This window comes from Tiliqua scincoides, chromosome 14, assembly GCF_035046505.1.
Source record: "Tiliqua scincoides isolate rTilSci1 chromosome 14, rTilSci1.hap2, whole genome shotgun sequence".
NCBI classification, from domain to species: domain Eukaryota; kingdom Metazoa; phylum Chordata; class Lepidosauria; order Squamata; family Scincidae; genus Tiliqua; species Tiliqua scincoides.
Genome location: NC_089834.1, coordinates 67,501 through 75,000, shown reverse-complemented (window position 1 = coordinate 75,000; position 7,500 = coordinate 67,501). Strand labels below are relative to the sequence as shown.

The following is a 7,500-nucleotide window of genomic DNA, read 5'->3' as shown; positions in this document are numbered from 1 at the left end:
GCTTCATCATAAATCCTTTATCGGGAACAACCGGGGGATGACAAACCCGATGACAAAGCAAAAAAAAAATAAAGAGAAGCGAGCGCTAATTGTCTCTGCGCATGAAGATAATAATGGTGTCTTGATCAGAAAGAAAGCAAAGGATTAAAAGGATTCCTGAGAAGCGAAATACAGTCAGAAAGCCAAGAGAGGCGGCCCTGCACGGGAAAAGACATGCACAGATCCAGCAAGGAAGATCTGTGTAGGCCTAACGATGGGGTGTCAACTTCATTTCAGACAGGGGGCCAAATAGCATTCCTGCTGAGGGTCAGTGTCATGAATATGTACAGTTTAGGCCTAGTAACATGTAAAAGCCTGAACCAAGCTAAAACAGTAACACAGAAGTGGCTTGCATTTCCTAGCTGCTAGGATTTACAACTCAATGGAAGGTGATAATGTAGCACCTAGGCAGCCAGAAAGACTGCCTTCCATCAAGGATGGAATGCAGCTGCAGATCTCCAGGGGGGAGGGAAGAGCTGAGAGGGCGAGAACATCCATCCCCACTTCCGGAGGACAGGGTCTTTGGTTTTTTGTCTCTTGGTGAGATAGGTGGTGGGTGCACATCCTGCCCCGCCAGGACCATGTGGCCTCTTAGGTAACTGACCTGAGGATCTACAAAAGAAGCTGACCCAGGTGAGAGTCAGAGAATAATAGAGTTAGCCAGTTAGCTTTGTTGTTTTATGCTGATATGTTTCCTAGAAGTTTTTATGCCTCTAGCATTTGCTGCCTTTTGTAACTTTTTGTAACCCTATGTACTTAATAAAGTAAAAAATCCTTTTACCATGTTGGTTCATTGTCCGTTGGGGACAAAGGTTCAGAATCCTGCCTAGCCGTTCAGCAAGCTACCAAAAATCCTCATTGTGGACTAGTAACTTGAGGACTGAGACTTTGAGTAAAGAAAAGTGCTCAGTGCCTACAAGGGATATAGTTAAGCCTAGAGGGTCTCAGTTTCCCTGGACTGAGACACTGGCTCTCACAGGGTGGTGGCAGTACTACCGAACAGGGATCTACCGAACAGGTGGCATGAGGGAGCTGCCACCTCATGTTTCAGTGAGTTGGTGATCTGTTGCAGCAAAAAATGTACAAGTCAGCAAAAAAAAAAAAAAAAAGAAAGAGAGAGTCACACTGACTCAGTTTCCCATCCCTGGTCTTCAAACATCCCTTAAAACCCGGGAAGGGGGGAATCACCCCAACCTCCCTAGAGACTAGTTGTTCCAAAGGGTCTAGACTGCCCTCTACAATTGCCCTCTATAGCAGTAGATCCACCATCATGTTCATACAGAAGAAGACAACCTTGCCCCAGGCTATTTAGGTCTTTAAATCCTTGGAACTGGGAAGGGAGAGGGGTCGATTTTTAATGACATTTGAGGAGGTCTGCATGTCCCTAATTATGATCAGCTTTGGGGAGCAAGAGGGAAAAGCTGATATCAGGTAACCTTTGGGAAGGGCACACTTTTTGGGGGGAAGAAATGAAAGTAAACAAGACCCAGCCGCGTTGGGATCATGTTCCATTTGTGCAGAAATTAATGTGCTGCGGAATGAACGAAGGGCCTCGTTTTCATTCGTTGACACTCATTTTCATTTACAGCCATTGCCTCGGGCAGGAGCTGAGCCTCTTCCCTGCAGTGCCTTTTAATTACCCAGATCCCCAGATGCAATACTGCAGTGTGGGTTTAAAAAATAAAAAAGGCCACTGCCATGACGAAGAGAGAGAGATGAGTGATCAAGGCGACACCCTCACAGCCCAATTCTAACCGGGTTACCAGCACCATTTGGGGCGTTTGGTGGGCTGCTGTGAGATACAGGAAGCTGGACTAGATGGGCCTATGGCCTGATCCAGTGGGGCTGTTCTTATGTTCTTAACTACAATTCCCAGAATGCCTTGCAGGTCTCTTGTTATCTGGTGTGCTCCCTGGGGCATTTGGTGGGCCACTGTGAGATACAGGAAGCTGGACTAGATGGGCCTATGGCCTGATCCAGCGGGGCTGTTCTTATGTTCTTATGTACCATGATACAGCGGTGCCGAAAAGGCCATCACTCTGTCCCATGCAGGTAGAGAGGCAGCTAGTTTAAAGTCATGCACATTGGGGCAAAAAATCAAAACTTTAGATATAGGCTGATGGGTTCTGAGCTGTCTGTGACAGATCAGGAGAGAGATCTTGGGGTGGTGGTGGACAGGTCGATGAAAGTGTCGACCCAATGTGCGGCGGCAGTGAAGAAGGCCAATTCTATGCTGGGGATCATTAGGAAAGGTATTGAGAACAAAATGGCTAATATTATAATGCTGTTGTACAAATCGATGGTAAGGCCACACCTGAAGTATTGTGTCCAGTTCTGGTCGCCACATCTCAAAAAAGACATAGTGGAAATGGAAAAGGTGCAAAAGAGAGCGACTAAGATGATTACGGGGCTAGGCCACCTTCCTTATGAGGAAAGGCTACGGCGTTTGGGCCTCTTCAGCCTAGAAAAGAGACACCTGAGGGGGGACATGATTGAGACATACAAAATTATGCAGGGGATTGACAGAGTGGATAGGGAGATGCTCTTTACGCTCTCACATAACACCAGAACCAGGGGACATCCACTCAAATTGCGTGTTGGGAGAGTTAGGACAGACAAAAGAAAATTTTTCTTTACTCAGTTTTTGGTTGGTCTGTGGAACTCCTTGCCACAGGATGTGGTGATGGCGACTGGCCTGGACGCCTTTAAAAGGGGATTGGACAAGTTTCTGGAGGAAAAATCCATTACAGGGTACAAGCCATGATGTGTATGCACAACCTCCTGATTTTAGAAATGGGCTATGTCAGAATGCCAGTGCAAGGGAGGGCACCAGGATGCAGGTCTCTTGTTATCTGGTGTGCTCCCTGGGGCATTTGGTGGGCCGCTGTGAGATACAGGAAGCTGGACTAGATGGGCCTCTGGCCTGATCCAGTGGGGCTGTTCTTATGTTCTTAACTACAATTCCCAGGAAGCCTTGCAGGTCTCTTGTTATCTGGTGTGTTCCCTGGGGCATTTGGTGGGCCGCTGTGAGATACAGGAAGCTGGACTAGATGGGCCTCTGGCCTGATCCAGTGGGGCTGTTCTTATGTTCTTAACTACAATTCCCAGGAAGCCTTGCAGGTCTCTTGTTATCTGGTGTGCTCCCTGGGGCATTTGGTGGGCCGCTGTGAGATACAGGAAGCTGGACTAGATGGGCCTATGGCCTGATCCAGTGGAGCTGTTCTTATGTTCTTAACTACAATTCCCAGGAAGCCTTGCAGGTCTCTTGTTATCTGGTGTGCTCCCTGGGGCATTTGGTGGGCCGCTGTGAGATACAGGAAGCTGGACTAGATGGGCCTATGGCCTGATCCAGTGGGGCTGTTCTTATGTTCTTACGTTCAGCTCGATATCTCTGCAAGGTAAGGAAGCAATTGTTGCTTTACCCCATGTTGAGCCCCAGCAGCCTCTACGGGTCTACCTGGAGCTGTGCCAGCCCAATCACTGGCACAGAACCAAGTAGCCCTATGCAGGGCTTTCAGGACTGGGAGGAAGGACGGGATGTGCTGGAGGCCTCCTCCACTGTCCCAACCCTCCTCCAGGGCCTGAACTGCCCTCCTCCCCACCCTCCCCCTGCCCCAACACCCCCTTCCCATCCCCATTCGGCTCTCCCTCTGCTTCTCCACTACCTGGCATTGGACAGACGCCAATTGGCGCTTCAATGCCAGCACAGGTTTGCCAGCGGAGGCCTCTCCACCAGCAGCACTGGCCTCTGTGCCACTTGTGATCCAGGCCTTTGTGCTGCAGGGGCCAGAACCACAGAATGCCCCAACACAAGTTGCCCCCCCCTTACTGTTTGGTCCGGGGGACCGCACAGCAGGGGTGGCGGCTGATTGAGGAGTCCCAAAGGTGCGGCACCCTGGAGCATGTGCCCTCCGTGTAGTCGCCTGTTTGTGATAACAGTCATGCCCATCCCACTGGTGGAAGATGGCTTAGGATTAATTACCAGTTAATTACCAGTTAATTACCGTATTACCAGTTAATGCGGAGTAACATTCGAGCACAACAGGCTCAGTCAGTGCCACGCATGAAGGGCGTGGAGCATCTCAGGAGTGCCCCCAGAATCACTCATCATCTCCAAGAAATTCCTCGGAAGGTTCATCAGTGTGGGAAGGGCTCCATGAAGGCAGAACTTTTGGAAACCATCCCTGGGCTAAACGACAGAGGCATGTACCTTATTTTAAAGCCAAGCACCTTGATTAGAAATCTATCATGGCAGAGCCTAGGAAGAAAAGGAAAAAAAAACTCTGAGCGAGGCACATTTCCAACCTGGGGGATGAAAAGCAGGAAGCCCATTAATTCTCTCTCAAATTGGCAGGCCCACCGAAGGCCGACCCTCAGCAATTCCCAGAGGAAATCAGTGGCGCTCTAATAAACTTCACATTGGCTCCTTATATACCTGGCAAGCCCCAATAGATCCCTAGGATTTTTCATCATTCTCCCTTACCTACATCAACCCACACTAGCCCCACACACGCATGCTGCTCACATTGCACAGATTAGACATAGGTGTTAACAGAGAAGTCCAAAAGTAGGGCAGAGACTCAGCTGGTTACCTCATTTTGTGCCTTTTTGGGTGAAGGGAAGCCCTTCCATCTCCGGCAAATGTTCAACATTTCTTAAGAAGAGTGCTATCCTATCTTCTCCAGGCTAATCATAGACCAAGTTCCCTCAACCTTACATCATAGGTTGGTTGGCAACCTTCAGTCTCGAAAGACTATGGTAGAAGCCTACAGCCCCCGGTATTCCCAGGCGGTCTCCCATCCAAGTACTAACCAGGCCTGACCCTGCTTAGCTTCCAAGATCAGACAAGATCGGGAGATAGAGTTCAGTATAGGGAGATGGTTGGCAACCTTCAGTCTCGAAAGACTATGGTAGAAGCCTACAGCACCCGGTATTCCCAGGCGGTCTCCCATCCAAGTACTAACCAGGCCTGACCCTGCTTAGCTTCCAAGATCAGACGAAATCGGGCATGTGCAGGGTAACAGTTGCTGCTAACAAACTTTTCTATTCTATGAGACAATAGTACACCAGGTGGCTTTGTTTGGTGTTTGTTATTTTTTAACTCTTAGTATTAATGCTAATTATTTTGGATACGGAAAACAGCTTTTGTGGAGGGGTAAGATTTCCAATAGATCTGTTTTTTTTTCTCACTTTTAAAAATATGTTTATGGCTGTTATTTATATAATTCTATGTGTTTGGCTGTTTAAAATACAAATATTAAAATAAGAAAAGAGAAATGCAATTAAATTGAAAAAACACAGAAACGCCAATAGCTCTGTGAATAAGAGGAGAAGAGTTATGTTTTTAATGTGATTATGTTTATAATGTTATTTTTGATGGGATTTTTTTTGGTTTTGTTCTTGCCTCTTTTAAACCCCAAAAAACATTTTTCCCCTTTAAGAATGTGGGCCTCTTGCGGATAGGACTAATATGTAGGGGGGAAAAAATACAATTAAATTGCCTTGGGCACTTCCTGATGGAGAGGGAATATATAGGATGTAAATATTTTAAAGAAATAAAACACACTAAAAACCAATTAAGCAATAAGAACTTCCAAAAAAAAAAAAAAAAGGCGAAATGAACTAAGGGCCTGATCCTATCTGACTTTCCAGTGTTGATTTAGCTTCAGTGCAAGTCTGAGGTAAAGGAATAAATGTTCCCTTACCTTGAGGAGGCCTCCATGACTGCCCCCCCTTTGCAGGATACAGTGCGCACCCCATTGTTGCAGCTGCATCAGCCCTGGAAATAGAGATAGGATCAGGGCCTCACAGCCCATTCCTAACAGGGTTGCCCGTGCCACGGTATGGCAGCTCTGAAACGGCCACCGCCGTATCCCACAGGTGACAGGGAGGTAGCTGGAGGTCTCTTCAAGGTAAGGAAGCATTCGTTCCTTTACCTCGTGTCCGAGCCCCAGCAGCTGCTGTGGGTCTACTCAAATCGGGACCAGCTCAATCACTGATGCAGAACCAATTAGACCCACATAGGGCTTTAGGCCTGGAACAGGGGATAGGGCAGTGTCTCCTGCTTGGATCCAAACCACGCTTCCGTCTATGCAACGTAGAAACGGCTTAAGCGTAAACAGTGGTCTTTTAATGAATTGATCTGGTGTGTTTGTGTCATGGCTTCCTTCTTCAATAGGCTCAAAGATGGATCTTTGCCCCCCTCTCCAAACAAATGTCTTTTAAAGTTGTAATCGTCATCACTTCCTTCAAGGTGTGCTTTTCTCTGGATCCAGCAGAGGTTAGATGGGCTAAGGAACCGGATAGCTCGTGAAGGGGGGGGGGGAGGAATTGATGTCCCTTTCATATCATCCTGGAAGGTGCAGAATGAAGCGACTGGAGGAATTTTATCAGGGGTACAAAGTTTTTTGGGGGTCCCTTCCCAAAGGGTGAGGGGAGGGGTGAAACAGAGCAGGGGGTGGTGATGGGTGGGAAACAGAACAGAGGAGAAGTGGAGGCAAAACAAGTGGGGGGGTGTGAATGTGGCAACAGCCAGAATAGTCATAAGAACATAAGAACAGCCCTGCTGGATCAGGCCATAGGTCCATCTAGTCCAGCTTCCTGGATCTCACAGCGGCCCACCAAATGCCCCAGAGAGCACACCAGATAACAAGAGACCTGCAAGGCATCCTGGGAATTGTAGTTAAGAACATAAGAACAGCCCCAATGATCAGGCCATAGGCCCACCTAGTCCAGCTTCCTGTATCTCACAGCGGCCCACCAAATGCCCCAGAGAGCACACCAGATAACAAGAGACCTGCAAGGCATCCTGGGAATTGTAGTTAAGAACATAAGAACAGCCCCACTGGATCAGGCCATAGGCCCATCTAGTCCAGCTTCCTGGATCTTTAGAACCCAGGTCTGCTGGGCTTCCAGATGAAGATCCCAGGTCTACCTGCCTGTGTGGTATCCGCAGCTAGATAAAGTAATACGGAAAAACCAAACACACTCCTCAGTCTCTCTAAAATCTTTTAAATATAGAAAATCAATGCAGAAAATTAGTATAATTGTATTGAGGGTCCTGTGTGCAACAAAACTGCCTTCTGCAGCAACTGTAGTCCCACAGCTGTGTCCCTGAGCTCCTATACACTCCTTCATATCTATGCCTAATAAAGGCTTATTCATTCATTCATCTTGGAAGCTAAGCAGGGTCAGGGCTGGTTAGAACTTGGATGGGAGACTGCCTGGGAATACCAGGTGCTGTAGGCTTCTACCATAGTCTTTCGAGACTGCAGGTTGCCCACCATCTCCCTATACTGAACACTATCTCCCGATCTCGTCTGATCTCGGAAGCTAAGCAGGGTCAGGCCTGGTTAGTACTTGGATGGGAGACCGCCTGGGAATCCCGGGTGCTGTAGGCTTCTACCATAGTCTTTCGAGACTGAAGGTTGCCAATCATCTCCCTATACTGAACACTATCTC

General features: G+C 47.9%; 2 pseudogenes; one reads left to right on the top strand and one right to left on the bottom strand.

The window, feature by feature from the left end:
• Positions 1-4,954: 4,954 nt before the first annotated feature.
• On the bottom strand, positions 4,955-5,074 carry LOC136635033 (5S ribosomal RNA; annotated as a pseudogene).
• A 2,242-nt stretch (positions 5,075-7,316) lies between these two features.
• LOC136634607 (5S ribosomal RNA) lies at positions 7,317-7,439 on the top strand (annotated as a pseudogene).
• The last annotated feature ends 61 nt before the right edge of the window (positions 7,440-7,500 follow it).